Raw genomic sequence first — 20,636 nt, 5'->3', positions numbered from 1 at the left:
TCATCAGTACCGGCGCGTCTGTCAGGGCGGAAACTATCTGTTGCCTGATTTTCTCGTGCCTATCTGACCACGTTATGTTTTTGTTACCTGAGGTGAGCGCGTACAAGGGTTTCATCGTCTGTGAGAACTTGGGGACGAACTTACGGAAGTAGGAGGCTAATCCAATAAACTGTCTGAGCTGAGTGACCGTCGTTGGCGCAGGTAAGGAACTCAAGGCGTGTATTTTACCCGGGTTGGGACGAACTTCCCCGTTATGGATCACGTACCCCAAAAAAAGTATCGACGTTTTCAGGAAAGAGCACTTAGAAAAGTTAAACGAAAACCCGGCGTTTACAAGGGTACTTAACACGATGTCCAACCTCTCTAAGGCTTGATCTATTGAGTCGGCGATAATTAGGACGTCATCCAAATAGACAACGACGTAGGAATACGCAAGGTCGCCCAGGGCATTGAAAATGGCCCTCTGAAAAACGGACGGTGCATTTTTCAATCCGAACGGCATCGTTACGTACTCGTACTGCCCGTCGGGTGTAACGAACGCCGTGTATTCCGCCGAATTGGGGTGTATAGGAATCTGATGAAACCCACTGGCCATGTCCAGGCTAATGAAGTATTTCGCGTTCTGTAATCTCGCGATTTGATCTGCGATAAGGGGTAGAGGATACCGATCCGCGACCGTATTCTTATTTAGCGCTCGGAAGTCCACGCACAGTCTATCTGAGCCGTCTTTTTTTCTTCACGAGCAACATCGGGCTCGCAAATGGCGAATTACTGGGTCTTATGATGTTAGCTTTAATCAGTTCACCGATTTTTTCTCGTACCGTCCTACGCTCTTCATCGCTAAGTCTGTAAGGGCTTCTTTGGACAGTGACGTTGGGGTCGATTAGCCTTATTTCTAGCTGGCCTGTGTTTACGCGTGTACGCGGAAAACCCGTAATGAATGAGTTTTTAAACTTTTCTAGAATAGAGATCAATCGGCCTTTATCACTACCAATTACCTCCGTGTCTATTCCATTGAGATCGATCTCTTTTTCGACGGTCCTATCACAGACATTGACTACCTTCGTTCTGCAAATATCGAGACTAGTGCGCGTGATATACACGTCGAAGCCCTGACTTAAAATTTCGCGACCGATCATGATATCGTATTTCAAGTATTTATCAGGGAGAACGTGAAAAGTTATCTCCAACGTAAAACCGTTGATACACACAGTGGACAAAATCTGAGACGTACTCTTAACACACGTATTTCCTATCCCTCGCATTACTACTACATCGGTGGTTCTTTTGCCAGAAAATTTCGAGGCAGCGGATTCCTTAATTAACGAGCATTCGGCTCCAGAATCGAAGCAAAATGGGAACGACTCACCCTGGTGACTTAATTTACCGGTTGGAGCCTCCACCACGCAGGAGTCGACTCGCCGTTCCTTGTTGTGACCGTTTTTCTTATCCTCCCGCAACGGACAATCAGGTGCGATATGACCTTCCGCACGGCACCTGAAGCAAGACACCTTGGACGATGTGGCTGGTCGGCTCCCTTCCCGGCGCCTTGTCTCCTTCTGCTTTTCGGTCCGCATCTTCTTGCGGCACTCCGTCGCCTTATGGCCGATGATTCCACAGTAATAACACTTTGTCCGGGAGTTTGATGTCCTGCTCCGTTTAGCTTCAGGTTCTGTCGGCGGGTCATCTGCCAAGGGTAACGGCCTCTTCGTCGGATGAGGGAGAGCTCTCAGTTCCCGAAGAAATTGGTCCTGTGTCCGGACGTCTTGCGTGAGGGCTATCCGTTCGACACGCCGATCATATGAAGTCAATCGAAGAAGGACGACAGCGTTGATTAATTCGGCGTTGGATAGACCACTCCATCTCGCAGCCAGGAGAGAGCGGAGTCGATTGCCGAAAGTTACCGTGGGTTCGTTCTCCTCTGGTGGTTCCTCGAAAATCCTTATCAGCGCTGAGGTTGCCGTCTCCTTGCCGTCATAGTGCGAAAGGAAATACTCCTTGAATCGTTCCCAAGTAAGGCCGCAAACCGGGACTTGCGTAAGCCACTGTGATGCAGTACCCCCCAGCGCACGATTTAGGACGAAATATAACTCACGGTCTTGTGGGGGCTCGTCGCCCATAAGCCTACTGACTGTTTCGCACCACCTCACTGGGTCAGCGCCCGCCAGTTCAGGGTTAAAAAACGGTAGCGAAAATTTGTCAAGTTCTACACTCTTTTTCTTTGTTAGCGTGTGAAATACGTCACGCATGAAGTCCATTTGCTGTTTCATCGATGCCAACAAGTCCTTGGATCCCACTTCTGATATCGGGGAGTCAGTAGGATTGGAGGTGTGGGCAGGCAACGAATCTTCACCAGTAGTAGCCATTGTCAAGGTGTGATCCAGAGTTTATTAACACAGGAATGAAGATGTGAGACTTGACAAATAAACCGCGGCGGTTAGGTACTCGCGATGCGAATGACAATAGTCTGAGGTCCGAGAACGAATACGCGGTCAACGGGACTCTTTTATTCTTAACTCGTCGGCAACGCCTATGTGGTAATCTCAGCTAGCACGCGAAGTAAGCACTCTGTCGAAAATGATGAAATCGTACTCAAAGCTCTCTCGGTGACGCGGTTTAGAAAAAACTGAGCATCTCTAGCGGCACCAGGTCTTTTATATTCGTGGAGACAAGTCGTCGTTCGGAGAGTGAGGGAAATTGCCGTTGTTGTTAATTGATCAGTCTTTGGAAGTGTCCTTCACGGAAAAGACTGTTTGCCTATTTTCGTTAATCAAGGTTTAGAGTTTATGACGGGTCACTAGGCTGGCTGCAGATGTTTTGCGAATATGTCTCGACAACCGGCAATTGACCTACCCATAAAATAGGGTCTGCTTATGGCGAGCCATGAGACAGAAACCATTAGTGTGCTTACTGTCGAGTGCCGTTACAACTATTTCTTTTTATGGAGGGCTATAGACTTTTCCATGACCTTGTTAGAAAATGTTCGTCCCTTGACCGCGGCTACGTTCGGTGACTGGTTGTCACCTCGAACCCAAACTCATTCTCATAGATTGCAGGCAATTACAATTGGGCTGAAGGGCGGTGATTGTTTAGCTACGGCTATGGCGGAGTCCAAAGTACAATATTAGGGATTTTTCCCCGGTTTTCGACGGAAGGCTCCGGTGTCTCTCCATCTCCGACATATATATATAATTAATGCTCAGAGTGGTCTTACGAAATATCGTAGATTCTTAATACGAGTGAATAATTCACTATTTCACGATTTCTACAAATTGTATGTTTACAACAAAGATCTAGAAGCTTTTGTATATGCACATTTCCGGATTCGTTTCAAACGTCATCAATATAATTATGATAATTCTGTCTCGTTACAGTGAAAATAAAATTTCAAAGTGCTTTATATACACATGATATATTGATGAAAAGTCTCTATAAACATGTAAATATTTTTGCGAGCTACGGTACCTCACGTTATCGTTCGATATTTGTTTATTATACATTAACGCTTTTTAAGGAAAGTCCACACAAATGTCTTTGCTTCATCGCTGGTATGAGAAATCAATTTTATGATATTAATTAATATTTCACTTCTCGTTAGAACGAATATTCAAGTCGAAATTCATTGCGTTAGCCACTTTTATACATTCTCCTGAAGCGCGAGAAATGAAGCAAATACCAGGAGGCGTGAAAATAAATATCGCTCCTCCCATCTCTTATAAAATCCAATTTGACGTCCATCGAGCAGTTTTATCCTTCCATTAAACAAATTGAAAGCCACATCACATCGCCGCATTATAATACACGCACGTTAGTCAAATGTGTATTGAGAACGAACTGTCAGATCGGAATTATAGTCATTCTTGATTACTTGTTTTAAAAATGTGTATTGAATTAATAGCGTTTTTTATGAAACTCATTAAAAGTATATAGATGCACCAATATAAAAATCGTTATTTAAGCTTAACTTAGCTGTTGTTGAATATAAATTTAAATTAACCAAATGAACTATATAAAGAGGAGATGTGAAATGCTCCAAATTTGTTGAAAGCGATATTTTAAACAAAACAGTTGGACATTTACTTTTATAATTAATTCTTAATATTTTTATACTCTTTTTCTTTTATTATATTTTGCTTTACTTTTATTATATCGTATTTATTCTAAAAATTGTATAACACGCAAATGTAAAGATAAATAAGGATCGCAGATTTTGATTCGGAATGTTAACCATTTTTACAAGAAACAGATTCGCTATCCACCCACCGTCAATATTATCAGCTTTTGTAACGAATTCCCGTAATTTATAAATCTCTAAATTCCCACACCCTTCAGGCATATAATCATGATAAAATACCGGAGAGATGTTCATTCTACGATAAAGGTCAAGACGAACAGATTTCCACTACACTCCCTGGAATAAAACCGCATATTCTACTAAGGATTTCTAATGCGTAATCCATGTTCCAGACGTAGCGAAACAACTGCGTTGTAGATTATTAGATACGTGTCTACGTTCTTTGGAAATGTCGGAGATCCCCGAGATATAAAAATTAAAAAGGTTCAAATTAACAGTTACTTCTCATCAAACCCGGGTCCTGACCGCAAGAAAAACTCCTACTGCCTTCCTGTGAATTTTCCAGGAAAATTATAAAATTACATGAAAATTTATATTATAACATGTGTACACGAGCTTGTTCAAAGTTCAAGGTTAAAGATTACAAAATTACGGTTTAAAGGATATACTATGATTTTTAATCTTATTATTGCTACATTGATGTATCATGAAATATGTTGATAAGATAAAATTGATTTCTATAAGATAATATACTACAACAAAATTGGTAGTCGTAGGTATGAAATCCTACGAAATTGTTTCGCTATTTGAGAAATTCTTATCTTCAACCTTTTCGACTTACGTTTGATTCCTCGTCTATGGAGCAAATAAAAAGACATTTCTCTGAAATGATATTGCTATTTCAAAGCAAATAGTACTATTGAAACTAGAGATATCTTTGATCAAAAAGGATATAGTAAGAAGAAGTAAGCATTTTTTTATAACAACGAATCTATTAAGAAATATAAAGTATCTACAAGTATCTATAGATTTATTCACATTTGTTTCTTAAAAGAACTATCGTTACATTTTACCTTTTATCAGAAAATTCTAATACGTGTATTTTTTGATTCTGCTTGCTAAAGTGTTCCAAATATTGAAATAATCATAACACCGGAAAACGAACAAATTTATCTATTATATGTATTATATCTATCTTCCAAATCTTATGATACCATAAAATACAGAAGATGAAAATAATAATTTTTCAAAATGATGAATGTTCCTTCGTTATTCATCACAGATACAAATATTTCCTTACGAAATTTATTGTTCGACGTAGCATAGCGTTAATAATGGTAATACGATGGTATCGGAGAGGCGAAGAAGAAAAAACAACGTGCACATACGTTTCCATAGCTGAGAAGCATGAGCAAAGTCCGGCACCTTGTTACGGGACTCTCGCCTCTCGATTACGCGAAGGAGATGTGAACAACCTTCGTTTATTGCAGCTGATGTAAATATTACATGCTCGTTAGCGGTAGATCGCGTAAGTACATGTGGTTGTACGACGCCTTGCATCGTCCACATCGTCGAACCCTCAAGGGAATTCCATAAGAAACGTCGATTCCATTCTTTCTGCTCGCATTACCGGAAAGATTAGTAAGCCTAGTGTACCACCCAAAGCGTGCCATTGTTTTGTAATTACATTGTGTTGCATTTGTTACGTTATACATCTGCAAGACTATCTTATATTTATAACTGAAGCGAAGAGGAAAAGAGAAGACGAAGGAAATGAATAGTGCTTTGATCGTACGAGTCATAATCGTAAAAGCTAACAGTACATTTTTATTAAAATTAATCCTCCATGGGTAAACTGGGTTGTTTACGGCCTAAGAGAAATTTCATACTTGAATTCTTTCCCTCCGAATCCGTATTCCTATTGGAAAAAGTTTCAAACATTCGACTTAATGAAGGATTATACAACGTGGGAAAAATGTTGATAAATATCACACAATATTTTTTAGTGTTTTTGAGAACGTAAGATAGCGAAAAAGTTAGATTTGGACACAAATGGGCTTAGTTTGGGCATGTGAAATGTAAGAAAATAACCTATAGAGAAGGTTAAGTGGATTGGTCAATAACGAAAATGTACATTGTAACTATAAAAATCGAAATGTTTGGAGAAAATATTGATTCTAGTTTTCGCCATACAGAAACTAGAGATAGAAGTTTTGCAATAATAGAAGGTTATTTTTGTTGGCTTTTTTAACGCCATGTTATCACACATGGTTGAATTTGTCTCGTCACACGGTTTTTTATGGTAGAAAAAAAAATTTTCCACTATGATACACTACAAACGATTAGTTCAACTTAAAAGTTGAACCAAAGTAAATATAGAATTTTTTAGCTTCAAGCTTATTTTTTGATCTTTGAAGGTTAAGAGTAAATTAATTGCCAGTAACTAACTTCGTTAGTACTAATGTTATAATATTAACACATATTAAATGTGATAGCGATAACTATAAATAAGGTTGACAATAAATTATTTTATAAAATTTGTTGGTAGATTCTGTATAATGACACGTGTTATCTATACGTATATTGTTAAAAATATTAGCAGTACAACAGTATCTAATTATAAGTAACACAACGCCGAGATATAAAGTCGAACAAAGAAATATTAATTAATTGTCGTATATGCATCTTCTTTCTTTTCTGTTCTTCTCTTTCTTTTCTGAATTTAATCTAATTTTTAATTTGTCTTCTATTTCTGTACATTGAATTAAACTCACGAGAAGATATCAATACATTGTAAAATATTTTATATCGATTGATATTATCATATAAGTAATTCAATAATTTTTTTATTCTTAAACTTTGCCTGCAATTCTATATTATAAAATGATTTTCAAGCATCACTAACAGTAATAACATTTGAAACATCAGAAGCAAAGAGAATAAAACCTAATTAGGGTAGTTGTATAGCCAAATGTAGCATGATCGTCAGTTATCTCGTGGCTTTGATTCTCTTTATCTACATCTTTGCTTCCTGCCTGCTTTCGTATACGCGGATCATTCCGGTTCGAGTCAGACTTTCAAATTAATGTCTACCGTTATCCAGTAATACGTACCAGCTACTTTTGATTCTGATTAAGCGCGCTTCCGGACATTGTTCTCCCAATTATCGCGATCGAAGATGTCGCAATCCACGTAAAACAGCTGGAGATCAGCATTTCGGTTATACAGGAAGTCGAGAACATGTATTTCAAGCCGTGTAATTACTTAATTAATTCGATCGTATACCAGCATCAGATACCTTGTTTTATACGTCTGTTATCTCTTGTATCAAACGGCCGTTTTTTCGGCAATTTCGTTTATTTCCCACAAATTCATTCTTCGTTAAGTTGTTCCAATTAACCTCGCGTCTCCGTAGTCCCAACAATCTTTTTTTAGATATAGCAATCGTCGTATACAATTTTCTCAAAACCATCGTGAAAGCCAGATTCATCGTATAAAAGTATGCAGAGTGTATTATTTCAAAGATCGTATAGTTTTGAAACCCGTTGACTATTCTGTTAAAGTTATTCGTCGCCATTATCATTTCCTTCGCAATGGAACTTGCGGAATAAAATTTCTCAACAGAAAAGAAATAATGACGTATAACTCTTAATAAAACCATAAGTCCCTTTAGTTTACTTAAATTCACAATGATAAACGATTCATGGAATCACCAGTGGCTCGAAATAGAAATGCGAAGAACCACTTGCGAGCTATCAGCGTGGAAACAAAAGTGGTTCGAGCACGTTTTCGGAATTCCACTTTAAACAACTTGGAAAACACTTTGCATGTTACGGAGGAAGTTCGCTCGAACGCGGTCAGATAAAGCTTCATCGGAACAAAGGGGACAAGTTTAGGATCCCAGAAGTCTCATCATTCAAGAACAAAGTCGCGTTATCGCGACGATGCGATGCCTCCTCGTGGAAACGATCCGAGGCAGTTCCTTGAACAATCAACGGTATCGGAGATAATCGTTCAGCAAGGTTGAACAGGAACACCCTGTACTCTGGTCGATCGCCGATTTCGGGGAAGTCCAGCCGGTTCAAACGCTGCTTCGGGGGCTGTTACTACTTCCTGGCCATGATACATGTATCAGTGATCGTCGTAGAACGCCTCCAGGGTTGGCCAATTATTTTTAAACGGACGTGTGCCGTTCATTTAACGTTTCGCTGAGTGAATGCGTGCTCCTTCGATCGAACATCGAAACGAATATCATTTCCTCGTTCAATCCGCCTTTTTTCTTCTTTTTTTTTTTCTCGATCAAGACGCGTAACCGTTAATCCTTTCGAAGACAAGCACCGAGTCCCACGCACGTAGATGATGGAATTAACTAATCCGACGCTGGGTGTTAGTCATTTGCACCGTTAACCAAGTCGAGAAGTATATTGAACGAGAATACGTGCACGTATTTGCGTTTTTTTAATTTATGCAAAGAGATCGATAGACCGTTTCTCGAGACATTCCGTGTTATTAATTTTTATCACTTGTAGATAGTGCTATTATATGTAGGCGTAACTTGCAGTTCAAGTAATAGATTTATTGTATGTTTCAATTCCTTGTTTCTATTAACATTGACAGAAAAACTGATAGTTTAGTTAATTTGCAATATTATTTGATGATGTTTAAAATTTTAAAAAGAAAAAAGAAATATTTCTGTATCGTTCAGATTTCTTGCATTACTGGTCGCAAATACAGATAATGTGAAATTTCATAGAAAATAAATGATAATAATTGCATTGTATATGGTAAAATTTAAAAGTGAAGTTTGTAATGTTTCATATTATATTTGATGATCTATGCACGAGCGTTTCACAGTCAAATTGAATTCATGTAGATTTATGCAAAACAATAAATGTAGTAATTTATCAGAACGATCTTTTCGCCTGTTTTAGTATTTGCTCTACATTTAATGATGATTTTTCTCATAGGGATCATACTTTCATAAATATGTATATATGTATATATAGAATGCATTCTTAAGCTAAACTAAATTTCGTATGTAATTAATTGGAGAACCTCGTGAGATCTTGTTATGTTGAAAGAAAAATATCTAAAATTATAGTTTTTATCGCTATCCCTAAATAGTATCGTTATATCGAATTTCTCGACATGGAATTAACTTTAATCGTGAACTTGATAAAATACACGTACCTTTGCTGAATTATTTATGAACTATCGAATACATCTTTTTACCCCATTCCACTGCAATTATATACTGAATTTTAATTCTTCCGGAGATCACGTAGTTACTTGTCCCAAACCAGTCAGGACGTCGTTCAAAAGTGGTTGACATTAATTTCTCGACTCGATCAGGTTAGTACCGTATGACCTTGCGAAACTAGTGGTGACCCGTTGAATGCAAATTTTTCGCTTTAAACTTGCAAACTACCGGTATGCTTTTCTCTTGGAAATGTATTCGCGCCAGTGCTGACAAATGCAATGAAAATTACTTTTGATCAATTTTCTTGAAACTTTTCGCAAGGTATTCTACACTAAGTATGTAAAAAAGGGAGGAAATTTGGAAAACTTGCTGAAAGGAATCGAAAGTACGAAGAAAATTAAAACAACCGTCGAATGGAGTTTCTACGAACATTGTACAGAAGAGCCATTTAATTCCATAGAGTTTTAAATCCATATATTTTCACAAATATACTTCATTTATATTCGACATTTTACTCGATATTCAGCACTCTTTCGAATTATTCAAATTATCTGGCAATAAACTTTTTTCACTAGTTGAAGATTTGTAACAATTGAAAAAAGTTTTTTTTATCAAAATTAACCTTCTATACCTTCGTGACATATAAATCACCAATTTTTAAGTGTTTTATACCATTCGAAAAAGTCATGAATTCAATGGTTTATATACAATAAAACCATCGAGGCGTTCCACGACCCCTAAATCTGATGCAAGATATCGATCGATACAAATGAAAACACAGCGAATCTGGCGAATCCAACGAACCACGAAGGAATCCTTTATTCTGTTTCCGAGAAGCGTGCCGATACACATGGTTCACGGTGAGCCATCTACGATCTATAGGTGTAACGGTGCCAACGGCAATTAATTTCGCTCGTCCACGTGGCACTCCCATTCTAGCCCGAAGTCTTCAATTACGTTCTCGCTGTGAACGGTGGTGTCGGCGCGTGAGCAATACGTTTTCGAAGGGAAAACAGTGGTGGTACACGCACGAGGTCCACGCGCACAATCACACGCGGAGAGGGGCGAAACACGCATCGTGTACGTTGTTGGTCTCATGTAAAACGGATGTTCACCTCCCAGAGCGCATAATTTTTCGAGGGAACCGAAACGGAGAACACTAAGAAGGAAGCAAGAAAGGAAATTGAGAGAAGGAAGACCGTGTAAGGAAGAGGCAGAAAGAAAAAGAAAGGAGACGATCACTGGAAACATTGGGGGGGGGGAGGGCAAAGAAAGAGGAGGAATAAAGGAAAAAGACAGCTAGAGACACCAAGAGAGGTGAAAAGAAGGGAAACTGGCGTATCTAGACAGAGATAGAAGAGAACAGCGTCGAAGAATAGAGATGGAAGATGATTTGCGCTTTCATGAGAGCGACCAGACTTCTGGTGGTCGGGTAGGAGTACCCAGGGGGCTATTAACCGTTCGCAAACAATGATCTAAAAGCGGAAGTGGCTGCGTTCTCCATCCCCGGCCGCCGCTATCCTTATCAGAATTTCAGTCTGGGTAGGAGAAGGAGACAGACAACCGAAGAAGCACGAGGAGAGAGTTCCAACTAAGAGATAAGGGTAACCAAGGGGGAGTGTGTTCTCTTTCGTGTGGTCTTCTAATTGAGCGACTTGTACGACGAGTTGCCGCATCCGCGCTTCGCGATGCCACAATTCTCAACTGAATGACGCCAGTGCCGTGATTATCTTGTAATACAAGAGAACTCATTGGCTCATCGATATGGTAATCGATATTCGAAGCGATCCATTATACCGCTCGGCAATCGTGATACTCATCGACGAGTTGCGATCTAATAATTCTTAATATAGTTATTTGTTTAAAAGTGTTCCTATATTATTAATTTAAATATTTGATGTTTTGATGATGTTGTTGTACTTCGATAACGCTATTCTTGTCCAATACTGCACAATTCGTGTAGTTAATAGAGTAAGACAGTAAAGAATACTTTTATTTAAGAAATACGTGCGTGAAAAATCTTGTCTTTTATGCTTGTCAGCATGGAAATGGTTTTAATTAATGTTTCGCATCAAAGTTGTTCGAATTATTTTCTTTCGAAAATCATTTTATCTATGAATTCACCACTTGATTTGTATTTTCTATTTACTAAAATCGCGGCTACAATAGATAGAAATAAAATTGCATTTCTATAATGCGGCTTGACTATACACGTTTATATATATTCATGCGGAGCATGGGACAGAAATTTGAGTGTGTAGTGCAAGTTCATTTTCGAATTTATTTTATGCAATTTAATCTACGATCAAATATGCTAGCACTTCATCGTAGGGCGTTGAAACTAAGTGACGAACTAATTGCTACAAACTAGCTTAGATCAACTCTTCTAAGTAAAAGTGAGAAACGTGCTTCCTTCAATCAACTATGAAAACAATGTCCATGTACTTAAGCCTTACACAAAGATGTCTGAGCTGGCGTTCTATTTATACAATTATAGTGTTCTGGCGTTACAAGCATTTAAATGAAATTTTACACGAGCGGTAACCTTAATTGTTAGAGAATAACCGCGCGAAGCCGGTGGAAAACAATTATTTGTGGTGATATGGAGAAGCGAAATTACGAAGTTTAATGATGTTGCATCAAAGAATGCAGTTGATGAGAAACCGCTGCGGTAAAAAGCAGCTTTAGCGGAGTCGCGAAACTCCGTGAAAATTGAAGCGACAGCCAGTGCCTGTTTGCGGGATCGTTGGCTTCTCCTTGCCGCAAGGTCGTGTTCAAACGCGTTCCCATCATCTGTCTCGGATGTCAGAAGGTATGGAGAAGTACCTGTTTGAGCCATCAACGAGAGCACTAAGCAACGAGAAAGAGAGAGAGAGAGAGAGAACGAGAGAGTATGAAATCGTTCGCGCATAAGGAGCCATCGACAATCTTCGTGCATTTCATTTTAACAGAGACTTAATTAGATCGGGCAGATATCGAACTAAAAATATAGCTCGGATTGTGTAAAAATGATACGAGAGACGTACGGCGCCGTTCCATGTGTTTAATCCAATTACGGTCACGTTTAATTGAATCGTTGTAACCGTGACTCGCAATAAACCATGCAGAAATGTCGAAGGATATAATTTGATTGAAGAGGGCACGAAAGATGAATAATTACAAATTTTTGAGATAATGTCATTATCGGTAATTGGGAAGGAAGAAGTACATTTTAGATTATTCCAGTTCACTTTGAACGACTTTAGGTCGAAATGTAACGTCGTTTATATTTAAGTATAGTAGATCTAGCGTTGTGGTGTCTTAAAAATTGATCTAATTTACGTACAAATAATTAACATTACACTTTATACGCACTATATGCTACCATAAATAATTTTTAGTACTAAAAGCTTGAATCGTTTTAAAGTTCCCTTCTAAATTTTATGACTTTTAATCTGGCTTTTACATTCAGATCGCCATTATCGTATATATCGTTGAAGTACATGCTAGTTGAGATCGAAAAAGTCCATAATGAACATATTAAACACATAGGTGTAACGCCCTATAAGATATTAAGTCGAAAGTGAAGAATAAGATTTTTTAAACAAGTCTTCGTCTTCCAGAAGATCGATTTCGAAAACGTATCTTGTACAACGCACTTCACTTCTAACAGGTAGTGAATTGGCCTTGGAATTCTTGGTTACCTTTATACGCATGGTTGACGTTGTAATTTATTATGTATCACCTTACTGGATTTTTATCGATGTAAAAATATGTATCAGCATGTTCATATCAGAGTTAAATACATAGTTATACCTGTTGTTTTCAAAATTGATTCTCTGAAACACGAAGTCTCATTAGAAACATTTATTCTTTACATTTCTTTTTCTTTTTTTTTATGGAGAATCACACTTTACTCGACAGTACTACAGTTCGCAGAACAAGCTTGAACGTTATCTTATTGGAAGATGTTATCTAAGAAAGAAATATCATTTCAAAATAATTCGTTTGATCTCGTTGAACTAAGTTGTTTGTAAGATAACGATATTCAACTAGTTAGAATCTTATGACGAATAAAATCTGATCAAGTTTGTGGCAAAATAATTTGTGCATAAAAATGTTATAAGTATTAATATATATCTTTATTGAATTTTTAAACAACAGTAAAATAATTAAAATTATCGCACATGTCTTGATAGAAATCATAACAAGTCAGATAAATATAATTCTCTTGGCTCGTCGTTCTCGACTACTCGAGAAAAACGACTCGAGTGACCAATCGTAATCGAGTTAATTCTTTACTTCTCCGCGTCTTAATGAGAAGTTTCTTAGCCAAGAAGTTTTACGGCTTCTTAGCAGTTCGTAACCGAATGAACACGGTCACTTCCTTCCGTAGAAACGAGTTCGAGGTGGCGCGAAAATTTGCTAGGAGTTCCAAGAATATTATTCCGATTTCGCTCGGAGCTGAATCCTTGTAGTAGGTATATATGTACGCATATGGTTGTACCGTTATAACAGCGAGGCGGTTATAATCCTCTCAGCTGGCTGGTGACGCTCGATTCCAAGGGTACAGAAGTATCTTTACATTTTATTGGACATCTTTCCTTGGAAGCTGTGTTTGCGGAAGATCGAGTTTCAGAAACAAACAATGCGTTCATCAGATTTCTTTTTGACTCATTCTTTCAGTGTAATTTCAGAGCATTGTGCTCGATAGTCGATCTAAATGTTTATTAGCTCTTATTTCAGTGTCCACGTAAACTTTCTCCTCTTGTTTAAGCGATACAGAAGTTGTCCATTCTTTCCTTCATATTACTCAATACGTAACTTAAGCTTTTTCTACGATTATTTATTAATAAAACATAGCGTTGATTTAAAAATGTTAAAAAACAAAAATGTTCCATCCTATTATTAATATATACGAAACACACGAGCAGAAATTGCAGAAGAAGATGTAAATCATGCACTAACGCGTAAAAATTAATTATAGAATATATTTATTCTACGACATTTAACGTACTTTCTTTCGTTTCTAACTATTCTAAAGCTACAATTTATTCCAACTGTATAGAATTCCTCGTATACGCTTTGTTATATTAACCTATTAAAAAAAATGACTCAATTACAACGAGACAATACAAAAGGAATTATAGAGTACATCGGCTTAATGTTCGTTAAACACTTGTTTCTCTTTTTGATTCTAAAACGTAAGATATCCAGTATTAGTTCCCAGGGAAATTATCGTGTATACACTGTACATATACTATCTTACATTCTGTTATATCAACAATCTCTGGTTCACAGGAATGCGAGCATATCAGTAGTAGACTTACAGCGTTAAAACGATTAATTGGCAGCATTCGTTACCTCATTAAGAACGAATACTTAAAAGATACGGTGCCTTAATCGTACGTTGGGATTCGTGGAATCAAATGCACGCATTCACGCGCACGCGTTCCCGCACGCTAATGCCTTCTATCGAATACAAACGCGTTCCTTTGTGTGTAAATTTGTGCAAGACCACCGATGTTCTACACAGAGCTTTATGAAAAAACAAAAAATTCTTTTTAGCATCTCCTTTTCCGACTATTCCACGTCCCTTCCCTTGGAACATTCAACACGTGGTTCGAGTTTCAGCGAAATAATCCAATGGAAAATAGAATAAGATCTAGAACGTTTGGAAGATTGTGTATTATTATTTAATTCAACAGAGTCTCTCTGTTTGATTGAGCGAAATATTTTATGTATTTTATGGACATATTTGATCGAACGCGTTAAATATTTCATAAAATAGATATATATTTCTATTCAGATTATCTAGATTAAAATCTTTTTTCTCAATTTTATAGGCTCGGAGAATTAACATTCTAAGCGCACAGTTGCAGGTTACGCTGGTTATTAATTCGATGCTAATTCAAATTCAACGGACGTTAACAGCTAACTATAAAATCCATTAAAGAGTAATAAATATTGAACTAAAAGCCAACACTATTCGCCGATTGAGCGAGGAAAATAGTTCTTTCAGTACCGTACATCTAATTAACCAATAAATTTTCATCGATCGAACGCGAAAACGAGTCGAAGTGATTGCATGTCTTCGGTTACGCACAACCAAGTATTTAATTTACTGCATCGTATATCTCATGAAAGTCACAGCATCGTGCACAAGTTGACAAGCATATATCGTTCTAGCTTTAATTGACACGTTCAATTCCTACTTGTAGATCCTAACCCTAATTACGACACATTATAAAAGTCACTTAATTACTTCCACTGACATAAACCAGGGGTCAATATTAATATATGATATGTTTTCTCAAATGCATGCACTTTAAGAACGGTTTTAAAGTCGAGAAACGAGAAAAATATTTTATGATATGAAGATTTATGTTCTTAGTTCAAGGTCTATTTAGCAAATGCTTTTTGACGTTCAACTGAAGCAAAGCGTTTTTACAATTGGCAATATACAGTTATACTTATGTAATAATAATTTCACCGTAGAAATTTCAATCATGAAATTGATGCTGTGATTCAGTATAGCGTGGCTCTACATCAGATTTATAATTGGAATAAAGATTAATTTTCATTATTAAAATCGATTATTGTATCACGCATATAGAGGATTAATTATCATTTTGATATAACAGGAACTTATTTATTCATTTATATTTTTCGAACATATCTATCTTTAATCAACCATACATCATAAAATGTACCTTCTTCTCTGAATAAATACTAAGCAAGAAGTCGAACCAGCAACATAAACTCTCTATATTCACATGCTATCTTTCATTATAGTTAGAGAATGATTTGTGTCTTGAAATCCGCCAAGAGAGCATCCTGTGCGTTAGCCTCTAGATACTAAACGCCCCTAACTTTCTTTAAAAATATCTTTAGTGTTTCATTATCCTAGCCAGTAACTCGTCTAGCTCGCAGGCAAATGCCTTATCTCCGGAAACTAGTTCAATTACTCAACAGTGCCGAAAGAGAATATCTGCAACATTGCAGATTGCAGATTATGTCACTGCTAAGTTTCTCGATGTTCCCCTGCCAGCAAAACTTCACTGACGGATTACTAGCTCAAGGACGGCCAAACCAGAAGTATCTATGGTTTCGTTCCTCGCCATCAAGGGATGTTTCATTTTACGCTTCAGTAACACCTAGCTGCGCGTGTTCGATCCGTATGCAATCACATTTAATTTCAAAGCAACTGTAATTTACCATGCGAAACAAGGATTACTATAATTCCGTATACATTCGTTGCGATATTTGGAAAGTCAATTACTGTGTACGCAAAAGTAATTTTACACTGATGAACTATGCTCATAGAGCAGTGTGTATTCTCGTTAGATGTTTGTCGTAATGTGTAAAGTAAAACTTCCAATTCGAAAATTAAAAGCATCGTTTGTTATCTATGATAAAATTTATTTATCATTGATTTGTATCGTCTCTTATTTTTATATAAAATTTATTTTAAGGAAATTTATTAATGGTTACAATGTTAGTGCTCGATATGTGAAAATGAAATATTTCAGAAATAATACTAAAAGGATGTCTAGGTGAATTTAACTCTTTGGAGACTAATGGGACAACGTGTCCTAAAGTAACTTTTAAAAAAGTTACTAAATCATTATAATTTTTCTGACATCGCTGGTACCTGAATTTGATGAATAAAATTACATAGGTATTCTATCCTGAAAATTATGCTTAACCTACTTTTTCAACTTTCAGTAAATCTGCAGTCCATATTATTACATTATTGATATCGTTGTTAAAAGGGAAATCTGCCTCGAAGAATTAAATTTAATTTCAGGTTTCTATCTATAAATGCTACTAATACTTCGAACGATTTGAAAATATAGAGCCACCGCAATTTTATCTATTTCATTTTCTACTATGATCATAAGAAATTCTATTGAAATTAAAAAATTTAATATCCACTTAATATTAGCCATTACTGCTATTACGCATGGCAGCATTTCAATACTGCAACGTTATTTCAAGACTCTATCGTATCAAACCAAGTTTCAAATAAATTAATGGAGGAAACCTGTTGTATCATTTTCAATCATGTCACTCTTGTTAGGAGCTTACGCTGTTTCTAAGGTCACCAGCGGGTTTGCATCCGGTCAAGGGCGATAAGATTGATTTCACTGGTCTTTACGAACTCTACGAAGCCATCGAAGGAAACTAGTCTTGTTCGCAATTTATACGGCTTGTTAGCCACAGCGTTAATATTACGTGACGTTCGACCCTTCTGCTAGATGCATGTTTTTTCGCGAGGAAGTAATATCGCAGTACTCGTTAATATTTTATTGATGCACTCTCAAATCGGCCAGTGCATCATTCTGAATTGTCACGTTGAAGATTTAGCTACAATATTTATAGTTCGCGTAGCTTACTATCTGCTTAGTTACAGATTTATCATAGACTAGAGTTTAGAAGTTTCAAGAAATAGAAATAGCAGAAGATTGTTTCAAATAAACTGTTACGACTCATAAATGATTCTGAATGATTGGTGCTTATGGAAGTCTGCCTTATGTCTTGCTAAAATTATCATCGTAGAACCGATCAAGTTGTAGGATTTCAAATCATATGAATATTAGAAATATTAAAAATAATTATTATGTAATAATTATACCTGGATTTCATACTCTATTCGAGGACTACTTTGAACTACAAGAAGACTGTGAATATGAACGATTGTGATTGAAAATTATACGATCGTGATTGAAGATTGTGATTATAAAATACACGACTATAATTAAAAATTATGAAGTTATATAAATCGTTAATCATTTCAGTAAATTTCTATTGTAATAACAAATTTTGTCGATAGCCATAGTACCTTGAAACAATGGACCGCAAGTATTCGTTGAGTTGAATTCTTCCCTTTTGCTCGATTAGCCAACGAATTGGAATGTTCCCGGACTAGAACGATTTTTCCCTTCGTTAAGTTAAATTTCATTAAATTTTCCTACGCTCAAGATCCTTTTAGTACCTTGTATTTTTAAGTAACTGCTAGCAGAAGAAAATCATCATTGACTCATTTGATAAAAAGTTTATCGACAATAATATTATGTTTTCCGGTTACTGCGAGTCTAGTCGTAACATATCGCGTCGATTGACTTTTTTTATTCGCATTCGATTGAACAGGCAAGTGGAGCAAAGCTATTAATACTACATATCATAGAATATTTCTCGTACGCCAAATTGATAAAAATGGGCCTTTTTTTAACGTCGACTGTCTATAAGGCTGAAAATATGAAAGTAAAAAGGATTTCTAATAAGTCTATAAATATTTTATCTTAAAAGATAAATGAAAGGCACTTTCTTGTATTTTTCTTCGATGAGCGATGGAATCAGAGCGTGAGTATCGCGTCACAGATAAAGATTTTTCTTATAAATAACGATAAGACTATTTTATTATTTAACACGGCGCATCAAAGCAATAACTTTAATAATGCTACTGATGAGATTGTTGCATTTTTATTTTTTTTCTACTTTCAAGAAAGTTCATTGAACAATTAAACAAAGCAAAGGGATAAAATGCTCATTATGACTACTTCAAAGTAGTTATTGCTATTTGAAATTAAGACACTTCTATTGAAAAAAAAGAGAACGTGTAATTCCAACTCCGTCGTATTTTAATGAGAGCAAATCGTTCTTCAAGTTAGAAGAAAAAAATGTCTTCCTTATATCGAATCGCAAGAATCGCTCGCCACCGGCGAGGAGTATCATCCTCCTAAGCACTGCGATGAACGTTATCGATAACAGTTATCTCTGGAACAGTGTACGAACAACGTTTGCTTCCGCCCTCGCTCAATTAGCTACACAATTCGTACAGAACGACCAGTTTAAATGCGCCACACTTGTTTACTCTCTTTTCGCAAATTAAATGTTCTCATTCATTAAGCGTCTATTTCCTTTCGACTAGAACAGTGTGTGTGTGAGAGAGAGAAAAGAGAGAGAAAGAAAGAAAGAGAGACGGGAAATATGATCGCGACATACATATAACGTTCGCTTTGTTTAACACGTTTCACGGTCTGTTTCACAACCTGTTTCACTGAATTTCGTACGATTACTCAGATACACTATTCCTGTGTTATAAAACGATATATACATTATACACTGTTTAAAAGATTGCGAGTTCATTTCTCCGAATGAAAACGCTATATTATGATGCAAACTGACACGAAGAGACAGTTACTGGAAGCTGTCCAAAGATTTAGTTTCACATGATGTGTAATCGCGAAGAAATATTGATAGCGATGATAAATCTAAGAGCGAAGTAATTATGCTAGTCAGTCTTAAAAGGTGACTTTGTTGATGAAGACGCGGCCGGAGCCACTCAACGCGACTTGGCTTCTTTCTTCGTATTTAATTAACGACTGAATTACCGCTGGCATGTCACGTACAGAGAGAGGTGCGAAATGATGTAGTTTCCACTCAAGGATGATAAGATTGATTCGCCTATCCCTTAAGCTTCTTGTAAAACCATTGAAGGGCTTTAAGTAATCAATATCGCACGAAAACGGAGGAGTTGCGAGCAGGGGGACGGCGGGTGAATCTCATTACCCTCTGCAGCTAAGGCCATTGTGCAGCTGAACTTCATTATCCGGACTAATTATTTCAAAGTTAGTCGAACAGTTCGCCACAATGTAATGGCGAAGGAAACGGTCTTAGTGCCGCGAGGTTTGCAGCTAGACCAAAAAGGAACAAGAAGAAGAAAGACCGACTATGCAAGAGAGAACATAATATCGCTTGGTATAAGGATCTTGCCTTTGTTGCCATTCATTAGGGTAATTACAGGAACCGATTTTCTCGTAAATACCACCGCGCAACCAGGAATTGAATATCAGTGTGTGGAAGATCGCGGCTACTGAATACCGAACACCGAACGCGCGCTCCTTGAAACACTTAGGTATTCCTGTTTCCTAATGTCCTATCAACAATTCTATTTATATATTGCACATACTGATTTCGGTGTTGTTATTTGAAAATTATTTTATTTATATCTCAACATAAATAAGAATACAATGAGGGAGATCATCCGTCAAAAAGATAGAAGCGAATTACGTCTCTAGGTGTAGCACAAAAACAATCGAGCGGCCACCCTTTTACGGTTCGAAACGAATCACCAGCACCTTCTAGCAAACTGCTGCGAAGAGCTTCCTTTTTGCTTGCCTTTCGAGTGGTATACCGTGGCAATCGTAGAAATCAACCGACATCTAGTCAACGGCAGTCCTTTCATTTACACCACGATGTCGTAACAAGGTAATACGCTTTTTGATTGAAAGCACAAGAGAACAGAGCTGTCCGCGCCAGTATGAGGATAATGTCTTACACGTCGTACGTGTGTGTACGCACTTCCGTTCCTCGCAG

At 37.1% G+C, this 20,636-nt stretch overlaps 2 protein-coding genes across 4 annotated transcripts in view; one reads left to right on the top strand and one right to left on the bottom strand.

The window, feature by feature from the left end:
* LOC126920757 (autophagy-related protein 16-1) overlaps nt 1–20,636 on the top strand; it is a 607,999-nt gene that overhangs the window by 504,329 nt on the left and 83,034 nt on the right. The window lies entirely within an intron of this gene.
* The window catches only part of LOC126920756 (uncharacterized), a 253,230-nt gene that overhangs the window by 231,535 nt on the left and 1,059 nt on the right, over nt 1–20,636 (bottom strand). The gene's annotated exons all lie outside the window — the stretch shown is intronic.

The sequence above is a fragment of the Bombus affinis genome, chromosome 9 (genome assembly GCF_024516045.1).
Source record: "Bombus affinis isolate iyBomAffi1 chromosome 9, iyBomAffi1.2, whole genome shotgun sequence".
Classification (NCBI taxonomy): Eukaryota; Metazoa; Arthropoda; class Insecta; order Hymenoptera; family Apidae; genus Bombus; species Bombus affinis.
Note: the sequence above shows the minus strand (reverse complement) of the source record. Positions and strands in the feature narration are given on the sequence as shown.